This window comes from Triticum urartu, chromosome 3A (assembly GCF_056163025.1).
Source record: "Triticum urartu cultivar PI428250 chromosome 3A, HENAU_Tu73, whole genome shotgun sequence".
Taxonomy (NCBI): Eukaryota; Viridiplantae; Streptophyta; class Magnoliopsida; order Poales; family Poaceae; genus Triticum; species Triticum urartu.
The window spans coordinates 548,823,841-548,847,930 of record NC_141875.1 but is presented as its reverse complement, the minus strand read 5'-3'; positions in this window follow the sequence as shown (position 1 = coordinate 548,847,930).

Here is a 24,090-nt window from a genome sequence, read left to right as displayed (position 1 = left end):
GCGAGATTGGGAACGCCGACGGGTCCACCTCGACGCGTCGCGGCGAGGAGCGGAACGCCGATGCGTCCTCCTCGACTAGTGGCGGCAAGGAACGGAACAGCGATGCGTCGCGTCGCGGCGAGGAGCGGAACACTGACGCGTCCTCCTCGACTAGTGGCGGCGAGGAGCAGAACGGCGACGCGTCACGTAGCGGCGAGGAGCGGAACACCGACGTGTCCTCCTCGACTAGTGGCAGCGAAGAACGGAACAGCGACGCGTGACCGTCCGCGCGGTGCAGCGAGGGGCTCCTAGGGCTTGGGAGGGGCGATGCTATGGTGGTCGACGTGAGAGGGAGGGGGAGGAGATAGCGATGAACGTGAACGTGAGGGGGAGGAGATAGCGATGTCGTGGGAGGCGCAATATTTATAGCAAGCAATGGCACACCTACGTAAGATACGGACTGAGCTGCACTGACTTAACTGCAGGTCCAATTGCGTCACTAACATGTGGGCCAGACCCCTGTTGGGCCCATATGTCAGTGACCCAATGCACCTGCAGTTAAGTAACAGCTACGTGGGCATATTTGTTGGAGTAAATTACGGGGGAGCGAAGGGGCGGAAATATTGCTGGTCACAACGGATTGGACGAGCGTGGGGGGAGGAGAGTCATGCATGCAAAAAATTTCACACAGGCTTCCTGCAGGTATGGGGAACGGTGCATAATAAGTCATCTTGCATGCCGGGCTAGGTATAGTCTCAAGTCATTAAAAACATACACGCCCCACACATGTTCATATTTCAAGGTGCACTAAATTATTGCATGCGATGATTAAGGCTGGGCATAATAGTGGTATCTTAGCTGGTATCATGCACACGGGAATAGCAAACATGCTGATGTGGCAAAGAATTAAAGAAGGGAGGGGGGTTAGAGTAACTAGTGTTCATGCATGCATTGGTAAACATATTTTTTTGTGGTAGCGTCTCTTGCATCGGGGGACTATGATAGGTCTGCTATGTGTGACCTGAAGATGAAAGCGTTGAGCATCTCGAAGTTGATCAACAATCTTCAATTGTCAAAGATTAGTCGTTCGGCCAATAAGGTGGCACACTTAATCGCTAAGTATAGCTTTGACAATAGATTAGATGGTATTCTTGTAAATAACATACCGCCGTGTGTGGTGAATATTGTATCGAATGAGTGTACTGGTGTGGCTGGTTAATTAATATAAGGTGGTGTTCAAAAAAAGTATAAATTTGGTCAAACACTTTGCAAACGGTTGATGGGAGTAAAAAGGACCAGAGGGAGTATCATGCATGCGGAGTAGGAAAAAAATTGCTTGTCTAAAAAAGGCAAAAAAATTGCTCATTTATAGCCGGTCGAAGTCTCAAAGGGCGCGACCGCGCGAGGAAGGCGAAGGTCGTGGGAGGCGCGATGTTTGACGGAATTAAGTGAAGTTACATCCACGCGCCGGCATGGCGTGCGTGTTGGGGAACGTAGTAATTTCAAAAAAAATCCTAAGCACACGCAAGAGCATGGTGATGCATAGTAACGAGAGGGGAGAGTGTTGTCTACATACACTCGTAGACCGAAAGCGGAAGCGTTAGCACAACGCGGTTGATGTAGTCGTACGTCTTCACGATCCGACCGATCAAGTACCGAACGTACGACACCTCCGAGTTCAACACATGTTCAGCCCGATGACGTCCCTCGAACTCCGATCCAGCCGAGTATTGAGGGAGAGTTTCATCAGCACGACGGCGTGGTGACGACTTTGATGTTCTACCGACGCAGGGCTTCGCCTAAGCATCGCTACAATATCATCGAGGTGGACTATGGTGGAGGGGGGCACCGCACACGGCTAAGAGATCAATGATCAATTGTTGTGTCTCTAGGGTGTCCCCTTGCCCCCGTATATAAAGGAGCAAGGGGGTGTGGTCGGCCAAGGGAGAGGGTGCGCCAGGAGGAGTCCTACTCCCACTGGGAGTAGGACTCCCCCCCTTTCCTAGTTGGATTAGGACTTGAAGGGGAAGGAGTGGAGGAGAAGGAAGGAAGGGGGGGGGGCGCCCCCCTCTCCTTGTCCTATTCGGACTAGGGGGGAAGGGGCACGCGGCCAGCCCTTGCCTCCTCTCCTCTCTTCCACCTAGGCCCACTAAGGCCCATTTGATTCCCGGGGGGTTCCGGTAACCTCCCGGTACTCCGGTAAAATCCCGATTTTACCCGGAACACTTCCGATATCCAAACATAGGCTTCCAATATATCAATCTTCATGTCTCGACCATTTCGAGACTCTCGTCATGTCCGTGATCACATCCGGGACTTTGAACAACCTTCGGTACATCAAAACATATAAACTCATAATATAACTGTCATTGTAAGGTTAAGCGTGCGGACCCTACGGGTTCGAGAACTATGTAGACATGACCGAGACACGTCTCCGGTCAATAACCAATAGCGGAACCTGGATGATCATATTGGCTCCTACATATTCTACGAAGATCTTTATCGGTCAGACCGCATAAGAACATACGTTGTTCCCTTTGTCATCGGTATGTTACTTGCCCGAGATTCGATCATCGGTATCTCAATACCTAGTTCAATCTCGTTACCGGCAAGTCTCTTTACTCATTCCGTAATACATCATCCCGCAACTAACTCATTAGTTGCAATGCTTGCAAGGCTTAAGTGATGTGCATTACCGAGAGGGCCCAGAGATACTTCTCCGACAATCGGAGTGACAAATCCTAATCTCAAAATACGCCAACCCAACAAGTACCTTCGGAGACACCTGTAGAGCACCTTTATAATCACCCAATTATGTTGTGACGTTTGGTAGCACACAAAGTGTTCCTTCGATAAACGGGAGTTGCATAATCTCATAGTCATAGGAACATGTATAAGTCATGAAGAAATCAATAGCAACATACTAAACGATTGTGTGCTAAGCTAATGGAATGGGTCATGTCAATCATATCATTCTCCTAATGATGTGATCCCGTTAATCAAATGACAACTCATGTCAATGGCTAGGAAACTTAACCATCTTTGATCAACGAGCTAGTCAAGTAGAGGCATACTAGTGACACTCTATTTTTCTATGTATTCACACATGTATTATGTTTCCGGTTAATACAATTCTAGCATGAATAATAAACATTTATCATGATATAAGGAAATAAAGAATAACTTTATTATTGCCTCTAGGGCATATTTCCTTCAGTCTCCCACTTGCACTAGAGTCAATACTCTAGATTACACAGTAATGATTCTAACACCCATGGAGACTTGGTGCTGATCATGTTTTGCTCGTGGAAGAGGCTTAGTCAGCGGGTCTGCAACATTCAGATCCGTATGTATCTTGCAAATTTCTATGTCTCCCATCTGGACTAGATCCCGGATGGAATTGAAGTGTCTCTTGATGTGCTTGGTTCTCTTGTGAAATCTGGATTCCTTGGCCAAGGCAATTGCACCAGTATTGTCACAAAAGATTTTCATTGGACACGATGCACTAGGTATGACACCTAGATCGGATATGAACTCCTTCATCCAGACTCCTTCATTTGTTGCTTCCGAAGCAGCTATGTACTCCGCTTCACATGTAGACCCCGCCACGACGCTTTGTTTAGAACTGCACCAACTGACAGATCCTCCGTTCAATGTAAACACGTATCCTATTTGCGAATTAGAATCATCCGGATCAGTGTCAAAGCTTGCATCAACGTAACCATTTACGATGAGCTCTTTGTCACCTCCATAAACGAGAAACATATCCTTAGTCCTTTTCAGGTACTTTAGGATGTTCTTGACCGCTGTCCAGTGATCCACTCCTGGATTACTTTGGTACCTCCCTGCTAGACTTATAGCAAGGCACACATCAGGTCTGGTACATAGCATTGCATACATGATAGAGCCTATGGCTGAAGCATAGGGAACATATTTCATTTTCTCTCTATCTTCTGCAGCGGTCGGGCATTGAGTCTTACTAAACTTCACACCTTGTAACACAGGCAAGAACCCTTTCTTTGCTTGATCCATTTTGAACTTCTTCAGAACTTTGTCAAGGTATGTGCTTTGTGAAAGTCCAATTAAGCGTCTTGATCTATCTCTATAGATCTTAATGCCCATTATGTAAGCAGCTTCACCGAGGTCTTTCATTGAAAAACTCTTATTCAAGTATCCCTTTATGCTATCCAGAAATTCTATATCATTTCCAATCAGCAATATGTCATCCACATATAATATCAGAAATGCTACAGAGCTCCCACTCACTTTCTTGTAAATACAGGCTTCTCCAGAAGTCTGTATAAAACCAAATGCTTTGATCACACTATCAAAGCGTTTATTCCAACTCCGAGAGGCTTGCACCAGTCCATAAATGGATCGTTGGAGCTTGCACATTTTGTTAGCTCCCTTTGGATCGACAAAACCTTCCGGTTGCATCATATACAACTCTTCTTCCAGAAATCCATTCAAGAATGCAGTTTTGACATCCATCTGCCATATTTCATAATCATAAAACGCGGCAATTGCTAACATGATTCGGACAGACTTAAGCATCGCTACGAGTGAGAAGGTCTCATCATAGTCAATCCCTTGAACTTGTCGAAAACCTTTCGCAACAAGTCAAGCTTTGTAGACAGTAACATTACCGTCAGCGCCAGTCTTCTTCTTGAAGATCCATTTATTCTCAATTGCTTGCCGATCAATGGGCAAGTCAACCAAAGTCCAGACTTTGTTCTCAAACATGGATCCCATCTTAGATTTCATGGCTTCAAGCCATTTTGCGGAATCTGGTCTCACCATCGCTTCTTCATAGTTCGTAGGTTCATCATGATCTAGTAGCATGACTTCCAGAACAGGATTACCGTACCACTCTGGTGCGTATCTTACTCTGGCTGATCTACGAAGATCAGTAGCAACTTGATTTGACGTTTCATGATCATCATCATTAACTTCCTCACTAGTTGGTGTAGGTGTCACAGAAACCGATTTCTGTGATGTACTACTTTCCAATAAGGGAGCAGGTACAGTCACCTCATCAAGTTCTACTTTCCTCCCACTCACTTCTTTTGAGAGAAACTCCTTCTCTAGAAAGGATCCATTCTTGGCAACGAATGTCTTGCCTTCGGATCTGTGATAGAAGGTGTACCCAACAGTCTCCTTTGGGTATCCTATGAAGACACATTTCTCCGATTTGGGTTCAAGCTTATCAGGTTGAAGCTTTTTCACACAAGCATCGCAGCCCCAAACTTTAAGAAACGACAACTTTGGTTTCTTGCCAAACCACAGTTCATAAGGTGTCGTCTCAACGGATTTTGATGGTGCCCTATTTAACGTGAATGCGGCCGTCTCTAAAGCATAACCCCAAAACGATAGCGGTAAATCTGTAAGAGACATCATAGATCACACCATATCAAGTAAAGTGCGATTACGACATTCAGACACACCATTACGTTGTGGTGTTCCGGGTGGCGTGAGTTGTGAAACTATTCCGCATTGTTTCAAATGTAGACCAAACTCGTAACTCAAATATTCTCCTCCACGATCAGATCCTAGAAACTTTATTTTCTTGTTACGATGATTTTCAACTTCACTCTGAAATTCTTTGAACTTTTCAAATGTTTCAGACTTATGCTTCATTAAGTAGATATACCCATATATGCTTAAATCATCTGTGAAGGTGAGAAATTAACGATATCCGCCACGAGCCTCAACATTCATCGGACCATATACATCTGTATGTATGATTTCCAACAAATATGTTGCTCTCTCCATAGTACCGGAGAACGGCGTTTTAGTCATCTTGCCCATGAGGCACGGTTCGCAAGTACCAAGTGATTCATAATCAAGTGGTTCCAAAAGTCCATCAGTATGGAGTTTCTTCATGCACTTTATACCGATATGACCTAAATGGCAGTGCCACAAATAAGTTGCACTATCATTATCAACTCTGCATCTTTTGGCTTCAACATTATGAATATGTGTATCACTACTATCGAGATTCATCAAAAACAGACCACTCTTCAAGGGTGCATGACCATAAAAGATATTACTCATATAAATAGAACAACCATTATTCTCTGATTTAAATGAACAACCGTCTCGCATCAAACAAGATCCATATATAATGTTCATGCTCAACGCTGGCACCAAATAACAATTATTTAGGTCTAATACTAATCCCGAAGGTAGATGTAGAGGTAGCGTGCCGACCGCGATCACATCGACTTTGGAACCGTTTCCCACGCGCATCGTCACCTCGTCCTTTGCCAGTGTTCGCTTAATCCGTAGTCCCTGTTTCGAGTTGCAAATATTAGCAATAGAACCAGTATCAAATACCCAGGTGCTACTGCGAGCTCTAGTAAGGTACACATCAATAACATGTATATCACATATACCTTTGTTCACCTTGTCATCCTTCTTATCCGCCAAATACTTGGGGCAGTTCCGCTTCCAGTGACCAGTCTGCTTGAAGTAGAAGCACTCAGTTTCAGGCTTAGGTCCAGACTTGGGTTTCTTCTCCTGGGCAGCAACTTGCTTGCTGTTCTTCTTGAAGTTCCCCTTCTTCTTCCCTTTGCCCCTTTTCTTGAAACTAGTGGTCTTGTTGACCATCAACACTTGATGCTCCTTCTTGATTTCTACCTCCGCAGCTTTTAGCATTGCGAAGAGCTCGAGAATTGTCTTATTCATCCCTTGCATATTATAGTTCATCACATAGCTCTTGTAGCTTGGTGGCAGTGATTGAAGAACTCTGTCAATGACACTATCAACCGGAAGATCAACTCCCAGCTGAGTTAAGTGATTATGGCACCCAGACATTCTGAATATATGTTCACTGACAGAACTATTCTCCTCCATCTTGCAGCTGTAGAACTTATTGGAGACTTCATATCTCTCAATCCGGGAATTTGCTTGAAATATTAACTTCAACTCCTGGAACATCTCATATGCTCCATGATGTTCAAAACGTCGTTGAAGTCCCGGTTCCAAGCCGTAAAGCATGGCACACTGAACTATTGAGTAGTCATCAGCTTTGCTCTGCCAGACGTTCTTACCATTGTCAGTTGCATCAGCAGTAGGCCTGGCACTCAACGGTGCTTCCAGGACGTAATTCTTCTGTGCAACAATGAGGATAATCCTCAAGTTACGGACCCAATCCGTGTAATTGCTACCATCATCTTTCAACTTTGCTTTCTCAAGGAATGCATTAAAATTCAACGGAACAACAACATGTGCCATCTATCTACAATCAAACATAGACAAGCAAGATACTATTAGGTACTAAGTTCATGATAAATTTAAGTTCAATTAATCATATTACTTAAGAACTCCCACTTAGAAAGACATCCCTCTGATCCTCTAAGTGATCACGTGATCCAAATCAACTAAACTATAACCGATCATCACGTGAAATGGAGTAGCTTCCAATGGTGAACATCACTATGTTGATCATATCTACTATATGATTCACGGTCGACCTTTCGGTCTCAGTGTTCCGAGGCCATATCTGCATATGCTAGGCTCGTCAAGTTTAACCTGAGTATTCTGCGTGTGCAAAACTAGCTTGCACCCGTTGTAGATGGACGTAGAGCTTAACACACCCGATCATCACATGGTGTTTGGGCACGACGAACTTTGGCAATGGTGCATACTCAGGGAGAACACTTCTATCTTGAAATTTAGTGAGAGATCATCTTATAATGCCACCGTCAATCAAAGCAAGATAAGATGCATAAAAGATAAACATCACATGCAATCAATATAAGTGATATGATATGGCCATCATCATCTTGTGCTTGTGATCTCCATCTCCGAAGCACCGTCATGATCACCATTGTCACCGGTGCGACACCTTGATCTCCATTGTAGCATCATTGTCGTCTCGCCAATCTTATGCTTCCACGACTATCGCTACCGCTTAGTGATACAGTAAAGCATTACAGGGTGATTGCATTGCATACAATAAAGCGACAACCATATGGCTCCTGCCAGTTGCCGATAACTCGGTTACAAAACATGATCATCTCATACAATAAAATTTAGCATCATGTCTTGACCATATCACATCACAACATGCCCTGCAAAAACAAGTTAGACATCCTCTACTTTGTTGTTGCAAGTTTTACGTGGCTGCTACGGGCTTAGCAAGAACCGTTCTTACCTACGCATCAAAACCACAACGATAGTAAGTCAAGTTGGTGCTGTTTTAACCTTCGCAAGGACCGGGCGTAGCCACACTTGGTTCAACTAAAGTTGGAGAAACTGACACCCGCCAGCCACCTATGTGCAAAGCATGTCGGTAGAACCAGTCTCGCGTAAGCGTATGCGTAATGTCAGTCCGGGCCGCTTCATCCAACAATACCGCCGAACCAAAGTATGATATGCTGGTAAGTAGTATGACTTATATCACCCACAACTCACTTGTGTTCTACTTGTGCATATACCATCAACGCATAAAACCTGGCTCTGATACCATTGTTGGGGAACGTAGTGATTTCAAAAAAAATCCTACGCACACGCAAGATCATGGTGATGCATAGCAACGAGAGGGGAGAGTGTTGTCTACGTACCCTCGTAGACCAAAAGCGGAAGCGTTAGCACAACGCGGTTGATGTAGTCGTACGTCTTCACGATTCGACCGATCAAGTACCGAACGTACGGCACCTCCGAGTTCAGCACACGTTCAGCCTGATGACGTCCCTCGAACTCCGATCCAGCCGAGTGTTGAGGGAGAGTTTTGTCAGCACGACGGCGTGGTGACGATGTTGATGTTCTACCGACGCAGGGCTTCGCCTAAGCACCGCTACAGTATTATCGAGGTGGACTATGGTGGAGGGGGGCACCGCACACGGCTAAGAGATCAATGATCAATTGTTGTGTCTCTAGGGTGTCCCCTTGCCCCCGTATATAAAGGAGCAAGGGGAGGGTGTGGCCCGCCAAGGGAGAGGGCGCGCCAGGAGGAGTCCTACTCCCACTGGGAGTAGGACTCCCCCCTTTCCTAGTTGGATTAGGACTTGAAGGGGAAGGAGTGGAGGAGAAGGAAGGAAGGGGGGGGGGGGCGCCCCCCTCTCCTTGTCCTATTCGGACTAGGGGGGGAGGGGCGCGCGGCCAGCCCTTGCCTCCTCTCCTCTCTTCCACCTAGGCCCACTAAGGCCCATTTGATTCCCGGGGGGGGGGGGGGGGGTCCGGTAACCTCCCGGTACTCCGGTAAAATCCCGATTTTACCCGGAATACTTCCGATATCCAAACATAGGCTTCCAATATATCAATCTTCATGTCTCGACCATTTCGAGACTCCTCGTCATGTCCGTGATCACATCCGGGACTCCAAACAACCTTCGGTACATCAAAACATATAAACTCATAATATAACTGTCATCGTAATGTTAAGCGTGCGGACCCTACGGGTTCGAGAACTATGTAGACATGATCGAGACACGTCTCCGGTCAATAACCAATAGCGGAACCTGGATGATCATATTGGCTCCTACATATTCTACGAAGATCTTTATCGGTCAGACCGCATAAGAACATACGTTGTTCCCTTTGTCATCGGTATGTTACTTGCCCGAGATTCGATCGTCGGTATCTCAATACCTAGTTCAATCTCATTACCGGCAAGTCTCTTTACTTGTCCCGTAATACATCATCCCGCAACTAACTCATTAGTTGCAATGATTGCAAGGCTTAAGTGATGTGCATTACCGAGAGGGCCCAGAGATACTTCTCTGACAATCGGAGTGACAAATCCTAATCTCGAAATACGCCAACCCAACAAGTACCTTCGGAGACACCTGTAGAGCACCTTTATAACCACCCAGTTACGTTGTGACGTTTGGTAGCACACAAAGTGTTCCTCCGGTAAACGGGAGTTGCATAATCTCATAGTCATAGGAACATGTATAAGTCATGAAGAAAGCAATAGCAACATACTAACGATCGTGTGCTAAGCTAATGGAATGGGTCATGTCAATCTCATCATTCTCCTAATGATGTGATCCCGTTAATCAAATGACAACCCATGTCAATGGCTAGGAAACTTAACCATCTTTGATCAATGAGCTAGTCAAGTAGAGGCATACTAGTGACACTCTGTTTGTCTATGTATTCACACATGTATTATGTTTCCGGTTAATACAATTCTAGCATGAATAATAAACATTTATCATGATATAAGGAAATTAATAATAACTTTATTATTGCCTCTAGGGCATATTTCCTTCAGTGCGAATAGGCAGAAGCTATACTGTCAGGCCTACGATATGGGTCTAGTAGACATGACATCTAGTGGGTCCCGCATAGTTCTCGAGAACTCTTTGGGGGCTTGCAGCCGTTTATCCACCGGGCAAGCTAGCAACCCCACGCCGTTCGCACGCCCTACTCGTCCCCGTCTTCTACCTTACAATAGTTTGCTCCCAGTCGTCCCGTCCTTTCACATTAGTTCGCTCCCAGTTTTTTTGCGGGGTACAACAGTTCAACTTCTCCTAACGCTCCTCCAAAATCCATGGCCTCCCAAATCTCCATGGTCGCCGCTGAGTACCAGGTTAGAGCCATCACCGGCGATCAGTTCATCGTCATCTAAACACGTGGATCCGAGATGGTGAAAGCATGGCTTGCTCGCTTCCTACGCATGTTCAACAGTTCAACGGATGAGTGGGTCGCTGGGCTAGATGTTGAGTACACCACCGTCCTGGGACGAGAGAAGGATCTAAAGGACGAAGAGAGGAAGAAGCCCACCGTGATCCAGGTTTGCGTACATAACGTTTGCTTGGTCTACCACATATGCCATGCCGACGTTGGGTGCCAGGATTTTAAGAACTTCCTCAAGGACAAAAGAGTGAAATTTGTTACTGTAGGCTTTAAGAACGACAGGGATGTCCTGCGTCGGATAGGTCTCGTTGTAGGCCAACCCTTCGATCTCCAGAAGGCAAGCCTGGTGTCCTCCTCTCAAACTTCAATGCTGACCCTGGAAGCAGCCATGATTGATCCTTCGTACGCTAAACTGAAGATCATGAGTTTCATCATGCATGGGAGTCAAAGACATTAGATGAAGATCACATCCTGTACGCAGCAATGGATGCCTACCTTTGTTTAAATATCTACAAGGGTTGGATGAAGAAGCAGAGCCCAGTGTCTGGTTCAAGCAAAGAAGCGTCAGCGAAGAAGAAGAGGAAGAGGGACGAGGACAAAGTCGAGGATGTGGACTCGGACTCCGAGTAGGTGGCAGTGTCGTCGCTCATGCTGGTTCTACTGCAGTGTCAAGCGGACTAGTTGCTTAGTTTATTTTCAAGGGTGTGTTATGCTGAGGCCCCAGCAGAACTATGTTTATGTTCTTTCTCGTTATTTGAACTCTTTAGTACGTACAGTAGTACTAGTACTATGTCTTACTATTGTTCTTCTTGCAGTTGGAAATACTGCTCGTATCTTCGTGTTCCTACTGTACTTAATACGTTCGTACTAGTAGTTTAATTTGGGTCAGTCGATTTGTGAAAGAAGTTCGATGGAGCGAAGGAAGAAGACGATAGAAGAGGTGGAAGAAGCCCTTCCAGCCATCCATGTTGCATCAGACGGCTCACATGAGTCGACTGACCCAAATTGCTCCTTCAGATTGCAGGATCCACGTGGCATTCAAGGTCTCGAAGGTAGATTCCGCGTCCGCACCCGGTTTGCGGGCTCGACGCGCACGCGACCGGCTTCCGCCGCGACAGCCACCATGCGCGCCTCCTCCGCGCGAGCGGAGATGACAATGACACGCTAGTTCCTCCTCGCCGGTGTGCTGGAGCACGTGCTCGTCCTCCTCTTCGTACGCTGCGTGCATAAACGCGGCTCCACCAGCTGCTCGCGTGCTTGGCAGTGCGGCGGCATCGCGAGGAGGGACTGCAGGCGATGTGAGCGGGCGAGCCTTTGGCTTCATGGCACAGGGATGGCGGCGACACGGCGGTGATGGGCGAGAAATTGTTGGCCGGAGCAGGCGGGCGCCGGCATGCGCAACAACGGCGCGGCATATTGATGAGTGCGCGTGTGGGAGCTTACTTTAGTTTTATATATAAGGTTGGTCAAACTTAAAAAGAAAACCGTACTAGTACACGTAAACATTAGACTTAGGCAACACTTTTATTAGTTAGTACCACAACCACGATACGGAATCCTGTGCAAGCGCGTGAACCGCGGCCGCGCGGTCGATCGAAAGGTGCGTCACCGTGTCGCGCTCGAAGGACATCCACCGAACCTTTTTGTGTGTGTGAAAACAATCCTTGAATATTACTCAACTTTTTTTTCCTGTGAAAGTTCTTGGCGCTGCAGTATTTCCATATATTTGAATTTATCTCCAGTTCGTGTTTATTTGGATTTGGATGTTTTAGGTGCGCCCTAGTTTTTTTAATACTGATTTTGTGTGTGTGACTGAGAGAGAACGTGTGTATGTGTCCATATGTGTGTTGTGGCGGAAGGGCAATGTGGAGACGGTGTGCGTGTGATACAGACATAGAAAGGTGTGAATGTGCAAATGATCATGCATGAGTGAGACATAGACAGATGCCGATACGTTGTGTATACATGAGAGAACGGTCTTCTAGTTTACTTGTGTGTGTGAGAGAGAGAGAGACAGAGAGAGGAGCATCCGTAACACAACAACCATCTCTCTCGATTCGTCCGTCCCTCGCACGGTCGCATGCAACACATGCATCAACGCGCACATTTTGACACCCTCACCCGGCCCCTGCCCACCTCAAGGCCCGCACAATCTCTTTGTGAATACCCATTTCTCTCCTTAGGTTTGTTTTCTCTCAATATCTGACACACACACACACAGACAGAGACACACGCAGCACAACACACACACACACACACACACTCCCCCGAGCACACAATTCATCCCCATCCAAGGTTATACGGCAACCACTCTCGCTTGTGCTTCTTTGCACCCCAACATGCACAACACCTCAATCTTCAAAGAGGGCATCGAGCAGATCGAAGACGGCGACCACACCGCGCTAGAGAATGCGGGGTCATTTGGAAGTAGGGTGATGTGACGACGGCTGACTGACTCCTCCCCCCACCCTCTCTCTCTCTCTTGCACAAAATTACCAATCCCTCTCTCCCCCGCACAAAATTGTCAATCCCTCAACCCACGAGATCCTTCCCCTCTTGTCCATGTTTTTCCAGCTCTCTCATCAAACATGTTGTCTCTTCTCCTTCCACGTATACAGAATCCAGACGCACACGCATCTCATGTATATTACATGTATCCATCTTTCTCACAGACCTAACTTCTTCCTCTCTCTCTCTCTCTGTCTGTCTTGTTAGGTTTGTCTCCTACTCTCTCGTCCACATACATACAATCTTTCCCGCCCTATCTGCTCCATCTTCAAAAGCTCTCTCTGCACGTTTCATTCACACATTGGGATATGTCAAAATGTTGCTTCTATAATGGCTGATGTAGAGTTATGGTTGTTTTTGTTTCATCCTACAAAGTAATAACTATGAAATGCATTTAGATTCTCATTTGACTGGGATTATGTGAGTTTGAGCATGTTGTGAAGTACTATAGACCTTGCATACATCTTGGGATTCGACAATGATTGTAACTACTGAATTGTATAGACCATTACATTCGAAGTCAATAGCCTAATATATTTATTTCACACTTTCAACAAATGATTAGTTCACTACAAACTAAGAAAACAAATGTGTACTCCCTCCGTTTTTATTTAAGTCCGCGTATTAGCATTGGTCAAAGTCAAGTTTTGTAAACTCTCAGAAAGCTTATAACAAAAAATATTAACATATACGATAACAAATAAATACCATTAGATTCATTATTGAATGTACTTTCACATCATACATATTTGTTATGGTAAATGTTTATATTTTTCTGTAAACTTGGTCAAACTTTAGGAAGTTTGACTTTGGTCAAACCTAATATGCAGAGTTTACTACTACTACTCGCTAGTTGCTTAGCCGAATCACTCAACACGCCACACGGGGAGTCCAGTGTCACAAAATTTTGAGGTCGGCGGGAAAATCTCCCACGACCCTGATTTGAGCAGTGGGAAGTTACCATCATAGCCTTCGGAACAGGCCTACAGATGACGCTTGGTAGGGGGCTATTTTCGTAACTTCAGGTTCACCCTTCCCAGCCAACCCCACCCCGGCACCCAGAGTAGTACACATGAATACTCCCCATTTTCTATCCCCACCGCAAAATAGACTTCTCCACGGCACCGCAACCTTCGTGCTCCTCCCCTTTACATCGGCGCACTCATCCACCGCAGCGCATCTGCCTCATCGACGACCTCGTACGCCGCACTGGAGCCGGTCCACCGTCATCGTCGTACATGGAGCCTCTTCCCCGACATCGTCTTCCACGGTCTCGGATCTGCTTCCCGGAAGCCGACGCCAAGCGCAGAAGTACCACCGTCATGGACAATGAACCGACTCCCGTTGCCAACCATGACTCACAGAGGCCGCCGCGACCATTGTTCTCCTCCTCGATTGGTAATGTGTGTATTGAATCACTTAGCAGTACATGTGCAGTTCCAATTTTGTTCATACCTACCCTTCAAATTTCCTGGGTGCTATTGTTCCCGTAAAAGTAATTGGTTATAGCCTCCATTGTCCAACATAATATCATCTTGTAATTGTGCGTCGCTCCTGTATCGCTCTGTGCTTGGGTAGGTTTTTCATCTGCAACCGGTAGTGTGGCAAATGATGGAAAGGTTTTTAGAACTAGCAAGATGCCCATGCATTGCACGCATCAAGATGCATTTGTATGAGTAGTTTATCTTGTGGGAGAAAAGGATGAACGAGGGAAGGCCTTATTTGCAAATCTGGAGAGGGGTATGGGTATCTTTTTGCAAAATTCCCATTTGTTTCCTTCCTATCTGTCAGATATAAATCGGACGGCCTATATTGCAAGAAAAAAAGTATAGAGAAAAAAAGTAGACAGTAAAGGAAGTAGAGATAAATATTAAATATTAAATATAAAATAAATATAACAGTAGAGAAGGGAGTATAGATAGCATGTTGAGATTTTTAAAGCGCCGCGCGTTGCGATTCTATTGGAGATGCTCTAACATGGTAGACGAGTGCTTTAATGTTGCCCACAAGATGCGCGAGTATTACTAGTAGTTTTTTTCTTGCCATGTTGAGATTTTAAAACCACGAGTGCGAACATGCAGAGGAGCAATGAAGACCAAACACGGTATATTCGGGACATCTTCAAGGAGCGTGCCAAGTTAAAGAGGAGTTGCACCGAACCTGTAGAACGAGCTTTGGTAAGTAACACCCTTTCAATTACTTTCATGTAGCCTCGTGTTCTTCGATGTGTATATGTTGTAGTTTCTGTTTCTCTTAAGTGTGGTGTTCTTTGATGTGTAATAAGAAGAGTCTTAATCATCCTAATGCTTTCGTTTTTAGCTTGATGTAGGAAGTGGGTGTTCTCACCTTGTAGTCTGTTTTTATTTTTTTCCTTTTGAATTCACTTCTTTGAGTTATATTTATCTGGCTTCTACTAAATGGATCTAGGTTGCTCTGAGTATTGATCTAAAAAAGAAGTAACTTCATGTCAGGATGCAGTTCCTGTGAGGAGGGAAGTATGGTCAACCTCGAGATCATGTTTCCAAAATGAGGCTGGATTACACACAAGGTGTCAGTTCCCTAATGATGCTGGATTAGACACAAGGTGCAAATTCCCAGATGATGCTGGATTACACACAAGGCAGGTGGAGTCGTCAGCTGTTCATGTCCTCGTGGCATTAGTAAAGGCTAAAAGAAAGCGTGCAACAGCCCTTGAGAATGTAGCTAAGTTCCTGAAGAAGCGAAAAGAGCAATCAGATGCTCTCTTCACCCAAGCCAAAAGAAGAGATGGAAGAAGCCAGAAATAAGCTAGCAGAGGCAGAGCAGGCTAGGCGTCTCCTGCTATCTAAAACTATTGTCAATACAAAATTTCCTTCATAATAGCTAGGTTCAAATGTTTATCCAGACAGCATGCCTGTTGTGATGTCCGTGCATCTACTGATGTGGCACAAAATGTTTTTTTCGGGTCATGTAATAACAGCAATTACTTTCTAAACAATAATAGATGAAGCATTGGACATGGTATAGTTCACGCGCAAGCCCGACATTCCAAGTTCAACTTCCACATCAAACTCATGTTCACAGATATCTGCACATTCATACATAATGTCCACAACCATGATTCACTTAAAAGCCAAAAAAATGTGAGGAGAGTTATTAATAAGGAAAATCCTCTACTAGTTCTTGCTACCAGTACGAGCACAACAAGTCAAGACCATGCGTAAGTTAATTATATTTTAGTCATTTTTTGTGTTCTAAAATGCCTGCTGGCTCGCGGAAGGACGTGTTGCCGGCACACGCGTGGATTCAATGAAGGCAGGCGGGGTATGTTGTGGAAAATGGTGTTCCCTCAGTCACACCTTCTCTGAATGCTGCTGATGTGAAGAGATTCAAGCAACTCAATTCTCAAGCGAAGAATATCATATGTGGCCATCTGAGCAAAGGACAGTATGGAAGAGTGAGTGCTTTGGAAACTGCTAAGCTTATCTGGGATAGGCTGTCCAAAGTGAATGAAGGAGTATCAACACAGCGTGACTATCGAGTTGATGTTCTTCGCAATCCCTTCAACCGCTTCAAAAGACTCGAAAATGGAAATGTTCAACAAACCTTCGATCGCCTCACTGACATCTCAAATGAGCTTCAAGCACTTGGTGCCACTGACGTCACCGACCATGAAGTGGTGAAGAAATTGCTAAGATCGCTTGATTCCTCGTTTGATACTCTGGTATTGATGATACAAGAACGTGTTGATTAAAAGTCACTTGATCCCACTGATATCCTTGAGAGGCTAAATACTCATGAGTTCCAGCTTGCTGAAAAGAGAGATCTCTATGGTTCGAGCTATGGTAGATCACGTGCACTGAAGGCCAAGGCAGTATCTGAGTCCGAAGATGAAGACTCTGGTAGCAGCCTTGGTGATCTTGAAGAACTAAGACATGAGCTAGCACTGCTCGTGAAGAAATTCCAGAAGTTCTCAAGACGTGGTCGCTTTGGAAGACCCTCAAGGAGCAATGATTCCTCATCCAGTGACTACAAGAAGAGGCTTTGTCACAAATGCAAGAAACCTGGACATTACATTCAAGACTGTCCTCAGTGGGAAAAGGAATCAAAGAAGAAGAAATACAAGGATTACAGTTCTGATGATGCAAAGAAAAGGAAGAAATCCTCAAAATCTTCATCATCAAAATCCTCAAAGTCTTTATCTCACAAGAAGAGCAGCTCCAAGAAGGTTCGGGCATTCATTGGCAAGGAAATGGGCTCTGAAGCTGCATCTGAAGAAAATGAGGAAGAGGAGGCATCTGAGGAGTCCGAATCCGGTGTGGCAAGCCTAGCCCTCGCTACTGCATTCGTCAGCAAGTCTATCTTCAACACTGAAGAAAATGACCTCACCAACAAGGCTGATAAAGGCAATGATGACTACGCTCCCACCTATTGCTTCATGGCAAAGGGTTCCATGGTACTCAAATATACCTTCTCTGAATCAAGTGAGAATGAATCTGATGAAAACCTCAAGCCCAGCTATTCTAAACTTGCTAAGATTGCTGTAAAATAACAAAGGGCTTTTGAAAAGGTTCAAAACATGCTAGACAAAAGTGATGATATGTTGGGTGAAGAAATGGATCGCACTAAAGCCTTGAATGAAAATCTTCAGAGACTTCAGACTAGGTTTGACAACCTTCAAGGTCATCATAACACTCTCTTATCTGATCATGAGAAGCTTTCTTATGAATTTCTTCAAAGAAAGCAAGACCTTGAGAAGCTAAGAGTGAGTTATGAAGATCTTCAGAAGGAGCATGATTCATTGCTTGCTCAACAAATCAGCGCTTCTCAGGAAGAATTTGTTCCTCCATGCTTGAAGTGCATTGAATGTTAATCTGCTAATTCTTCACCTGAATGTTCAAATGCTGCTAATGTTTCAAATTCTTCACATGCCTCTGCTATCACTAATTCCTCATCTGAGGACATTGCTAGTATCACTAACGATGCAGGGCTGAAGGAATTGTACATGACAGGCATGTACAAAAGCCTCAAAGGGCATCAGACTCTTTATGATGTGCTTAAAAAGCAGATCCTCAACAGGAACCCTAGGAAAGAGGGTATTGCCTTTGAGAGGAAACTCAATGCTGATGGTACATATTGGAAACCTGAGCAGTACCCCAAAACCTCATGGGTTGCTGCAAAGGGATCTCCAGTTGATCCATCTAACTTATCTGGATATGCATGTGAATCTCCTCGTTCTGATGATGAGTCATTTGACTCCAACTATAAACTGTTCAAAAATCAGAATGGTGAAGTATTTGCTAGATATGTTGGCACTAACTGCAGGAACGGTCCCACTATGAAGAAAATCTGGGTTCCCAAAAGGTGCCTTAAAAGTCTTCAGGTGACTGTCCTCCGAACACCACCTGTGAAGAATAGGAACCCCAGATCAAATTCTTCATATGGACCAAATTCCTCAAAAGGATCAAAGTCCGCATATGAATATCATCGCGCTAACAACTCTGTTTCTTAGGGAAGAGCTAAGGGCTATGAATATGAGCATTATTCTTCTAATCATCATGTTCATAAGTCCTCGAAGAATTTCTCTGCTTATTCATATGCTTATCCTAACTCTTCTTATGTGAAACGAAATGGGCTGGCTTCTATGCCACCTTTCTCGTATGGAGCTCGCAGAGTGATGAACTCTTTGCCACCCCTTCAGATGTGGGTGGTGAAGAAAAAGAACTAATCTCTTCTATAGGGTCAGGTCTCTAGACGTACGTAATCGTCTGAAGAATTTGCTGGAGACCTGAATATGCCTGATAGGACACAGGCTAACCATGAAGAAATGAACTTTCATTTCTCACGTCCTCATACGGCTTTATCTGTTCTATTGCTTGATGAAACTGATCTGATGAATTGATGTCATATTTTTCACTGATGAAGTATATGAGTTCGTAAGCTGCACTAATTCATCTGCAAGATGATCAACCCAAAGCCACTGAGTGGGTCCTCGATAGTGGATGTACAAATCACATGACTAGTGACAAGAATCTATTGATGGATGCTCCATTATCTCCGTCGCATCTGAAGCATATCATCCTTGCTGACAAAGGAAAAAGTCAGGTATTGGGTCTAGGTAAGGTTGCGATCACAAAGGATCGACACATGGACAAAGTCATGCTTGTCGAGTCCTTAGGATACAACCTCATGTCTGTCTCAATGCTTTGTGATCTTGATATGGTTGTTGTCTTTGGCAAGTACCGTTGTGTTGTGGTTATGGAAGCTGACAATTCTGAAGTCTTCGAAGGCTTTAGGAGAGGAGACCTGTATATTGTTGATTTCTCTACAGGACCACAACCAGCCGTGTGCCTACTTGCAAAAGCTTCAGAAGGCTGGCTCTGGCATCGACAACTTGGCCATGCAGGCATGAGGAGTTTTCACATGCTTGCGAAGAAGAAGCATGTCATTGGCATCGAGAATGTCAAATTCCTCAAAGATCACTTATGTGGAGCCTGTGAAGCTGGGAAGATGACAAAGGCTAAGCATCCAGCGAAGACTATCATGACCACCACTCGTCCATTTGAATTGCTTCACATGGATCTCTTCGGTCCTAACCATTATTCACCAGTCTCAAATGAGGCATCTCAATATGGCTTTGTTATTGTTGATGATTACTCTCGATACACATGGGTACACATTGTTACTTACAAACATGAAGTGCAGGAAGTCTTCAAACAATTTTCCTCGAGGGCTTCAACCAACTTTGGTGTGAAGATCAAGCAAATCAGAAGTGTCAATGGAACCGAGTTCAAGAATTCTGGTCTTGGTGACTATCTTGATGAACTTGGTATTACTCATGAGTTATCTGCTCCTTATACTCCTCAGCAGAACGGCGTCGTGGAGCGCAAGAACAGGACTCTTGCTGAGATGGCTCGCACTATGCTTGATGAATACAAAACTCCTCGTCGCTTCTGTATTGAGGCAATTGATACTGCGTGCCACATCATCAACAGAGTATATCTTCACAAATTCTTCAAGAAGAGTGCCTATGAACTCCTCACTGATAAGAAACCCAATGTAAGTTATTTCAAAGTCTTCGGTGCTAAATGTTGGATTAGAGATCCTCATCACAAATCAAAATTTGCACCGAAAGCACATGAAGGTTTTATTCTTGGTTACGGAAAGGACTCGCACACCTACACATTCTTCAACAATGTTCTTCACAAGGTTGTTGAAACTGTAGATGTGTGGTTCGATGAAACTAATGGCTCGCAAAGAGAGCACCTACCTACTGTGATAGATGACCATCACCTGAGGAAACTATCAAGTTCAAGGCTACTGAGGATGTCATTCCTACTGAAGAATCTGCTGAAGAATTCATTCCAGAACATGAAGAACGGCGAGCTAATGCACCTGAAGAAAATACTGAAGAAAATGGTGCTGAAGAAAATGCTGATCAAATTCCTCGACGACAACCAACTCATCCTCGCGTTGCAAAAGAAGTGCAAGTTGAAAAGATCATCAATGACATTAAAGCACCAAGTCCTCTCACATGCTCAAAAGCTTCACATTTATCTAACTTTTGTGGGCATTATGCTTTTGTCTCCATCAAAGAGCCCACTAAGGTAGATGAAGCATTTCTGGAGCCTGACTGGATTCAGGCCATGCAAGAAGAATTGCATTAGTTCGAGCTCAACAACATCTGGGAACTGGTCAAACGTCCAGATCCTCGCAAGCACAATATCATTGGCACAAAATGGATCTATCGCAACAAGCAAGATGAAAATGGCCTTGTGGTAAGGAATAAGGCACGACTTGTAGCTCAAGGCTACACATAGGTTGAAGGAATTGATTTCGATGAAACTTTTGCACTTGTTGCTAGACTTGAGGCTATTCGCATATTACTTGCTTATGCTAACCATCATGATATCACTCTATATCAAATGGATGTGAAAAGTGCATTCCTCAATGAAAAGCTTGAGGGAGAAGTATATGTTGCTCAACCCCCAGGTTTTGAAGATCCAAAGAATCCTGACAAAGTCTTCAGACTCAACAAGGCCCTCTATGGCCTCAAGCAGGCCCCTCGGGCGTGGTATGATACTTTGAAGGAATTCCTCATGAAGAAAGGCTTCAAATCCGGTTCACTCGACCCTACTCTTTTCACTAAATCTTATGATGGTGAACTGTTTGTGTGCCAAATATATGTTGATGATATTATTTTTGGTTGTACTGACCAACGTTATAGTGATGAATTTGCCTATATCACTACAAAACAATACACTTCCGTGATGATACGTGTTTGTCACAGTAGGTCGCTTTTTTGTCATGCATGTACATCCATGACAAATTTATGACAGAATCAAGATAGTCATACCTGTGCTGTCGTAGAAGTGTTCCATGACATTACCAAAATTATCATCACGGAAGTGTCCACTTCCATGACGATAAATCGCGCGTCACAGAAGTGCTTTCGTCAAGGGTGACCGACACATGACATCCACCGTAATGGAACGCCGTTAAGCTATCGGGTCGGGTTTTGGATCTGATAACCCGTTAACAGCCCCGACCAATGGGGATTTTCCACGTGTAAAATCATCATTGGCTAGAGGAAACACGTGTCGGCTCATCGTCGGGACAGATGTCATCCACTCACTGGACAGAAGGTGCCTATGATACGTCGACACGTGGCACGACCCAACAAGTTTAAATGGGCTGGCCTAACTAAAGGCCCACTAGATTTTGCGGACCATAATGGGCCGGCCCAGCTAAAGGCCCACGAGATTTTGTGGACCATGATGGGTTGACCCAGCTAAAGGCCCACAAGATTTCGCGGGCCATAATGGGCCGGCCCGGGTAAAGGCCCACAAGATTTTCGTGTGCCATAATAGGCCGGGCCAGGTAAAGGCCCACGGTGACTCTAGCCCATAATGAACAGTAATTTTCTTTATACCCGTTAACGGCCCGTGATTTACATGGGCCGTTTCTAGCCTGCGTTAGCTTTCGGCCTATTGACAGCCCATACGTTCTTGGGCTCCTTTTCGGCCCTCGATTACTTCCGGCCCGTTACTGGCCTGTTCCCCTAATGGGCCAAATTCGGCCCATGGCAAGAGTCGGCCCGTTACTGGCCTGTTCCACTAATGGGCCAAATTCGGCCCATGGCAAGAGTTGGCCCATTACTGGCCTGTTACCCTAATGGGCCAAATTTGGCCCATGGCAAGAGTCGGCCCGTTTCTGGCCTGTTAACCCGTTGCGCCGTTTCCAGCCCGTCCTATATTCTGGCCCATTAGCGACCCGTTATGCCTGTTACAGAATTAAGCCTTTGCTGTCCTACGGCCTGTTAACGGCCTGTTACCGTGCTGGGCCGATACCAATTACGCCCGATTATGGCCCATGTAGACCCATTTATCCGACGCCCGAGGCCCACCGATTACAGGCCCATTTATCGATGGCCCGTAGGAGACCCATGGATCCTACGACCCGTATATGGCCCATGGTAGTTGCGGCCACTAGCAAACCAGGGAAAAAGAAGACTAGGAAATAAATAAGGCTGAAACTAACGCTAGGCTATTAAGGCGATTGCACAAATTACATCCACTCGGCATCAAAGATCGCCACCAGTGCAAATATAGGGAACACCCTACACTATACAAAAATGGCTTGCTGTTTTCTTCAGGCGGTGGCTGCACGTTAAGAATAAATTTTGTATCACACCAAAACAAATTACAACTATATAACAAAAGGAAGGTTGGCGTAAAACTTAACAGTCTAGCAGATAAATGCACCACCAGAAGTTCAAAAGCTCAGTTCATTTGACCTGACTGTTACGTTTTCATGCTGTATTGTCCGATGGAGCACCATAACCCTCGCCTTCATTTCCCCTAGGCTCCTGAACAACATAGCAAATGTCTGATAGTCTGGTTTCAAAACCATGCATATCTTGACGCCATTGAGCAATGTTTCTCCTTGTTTCACAAAGGGTCTCTGTTAGGGAATGGACTTGTGTCTGGAGCGCAGATATAACATTGCTTTGAGCTTGCATATCTTGATCATGAGGCAGTTTGGACGATATTGCCTTAACAACCAACCCAGTATTACACAGGAACGTGCTTTTGGCACTGTTAGTGGACAGGTACTGACCCACTGCAACAAGAGCTCACATTGCGGTTATAGTTGCCTCGCCACCTTCAGAAGGTGGCGGTTCCACCATTTTTTCCATAGCTCGCTGAAAAGTTGAGGTTTTACATTAGTAGTACCAGAACAGAAGATATTAAGGAGGCAGCAAAACCAAACAAAATAGCTTTGGTCTATATACAGAACTTATTCTGGTGAACCCATGTAAAATATTAGTTATATTTTATTGCAAAGTACATAATAAAACCAGGTTCCAAACATATGACCATGTACCATCGCCAATGTATTGTCTATTTCTTCACATTGTATTGAGGGCTAAGGATAAAGAGACGAAGTTTATAATACGGTAAGCATAGTATGACGTCATTCATATCACAAAACAACTGAGAACAGACAAACAGACAATTGTAACATTGTGTGGGAAAGTCCGGCACGGAACTAGATTACGGGTCAAGATCAAAGGAACATCACTCCTCTATTTTAAACCTTCTAAGGTGCAATTATACGCTAAGACAATTGTGTATAAAATTGAAAAGAGTAATAGACATTGGCTGCAAACCATGCAGTTCAAGGCACAAGTCAGAGTAAGTAGTAGTTAAAAGGCATGAGGATTAAGGACTTACAACAGCGGCTTTGACTGGTGTAGTCATGCCCTTCTTCTTGCTGGTGTGACAGTCCTTGAAGATTTCCATAGCATTCGGTTCAGGTACTTTTTGGTCCTTGCGGGCTTTCCTCTGCATTTGGAACAAGTCAATATAGATCTGATAATATGGTACAGCGAAAAGAGTGAAACAACAGCTAATTACAAGAGCCTCGAAGTGTGCAATATAGCTACGAGATCCTGCGTCTGTTGGAATTTCACTTTCGTACGGTTGGCCTTGTTCTTTGAACAGTTCACCTACAAGAAGATAGATTTGTGTGGCA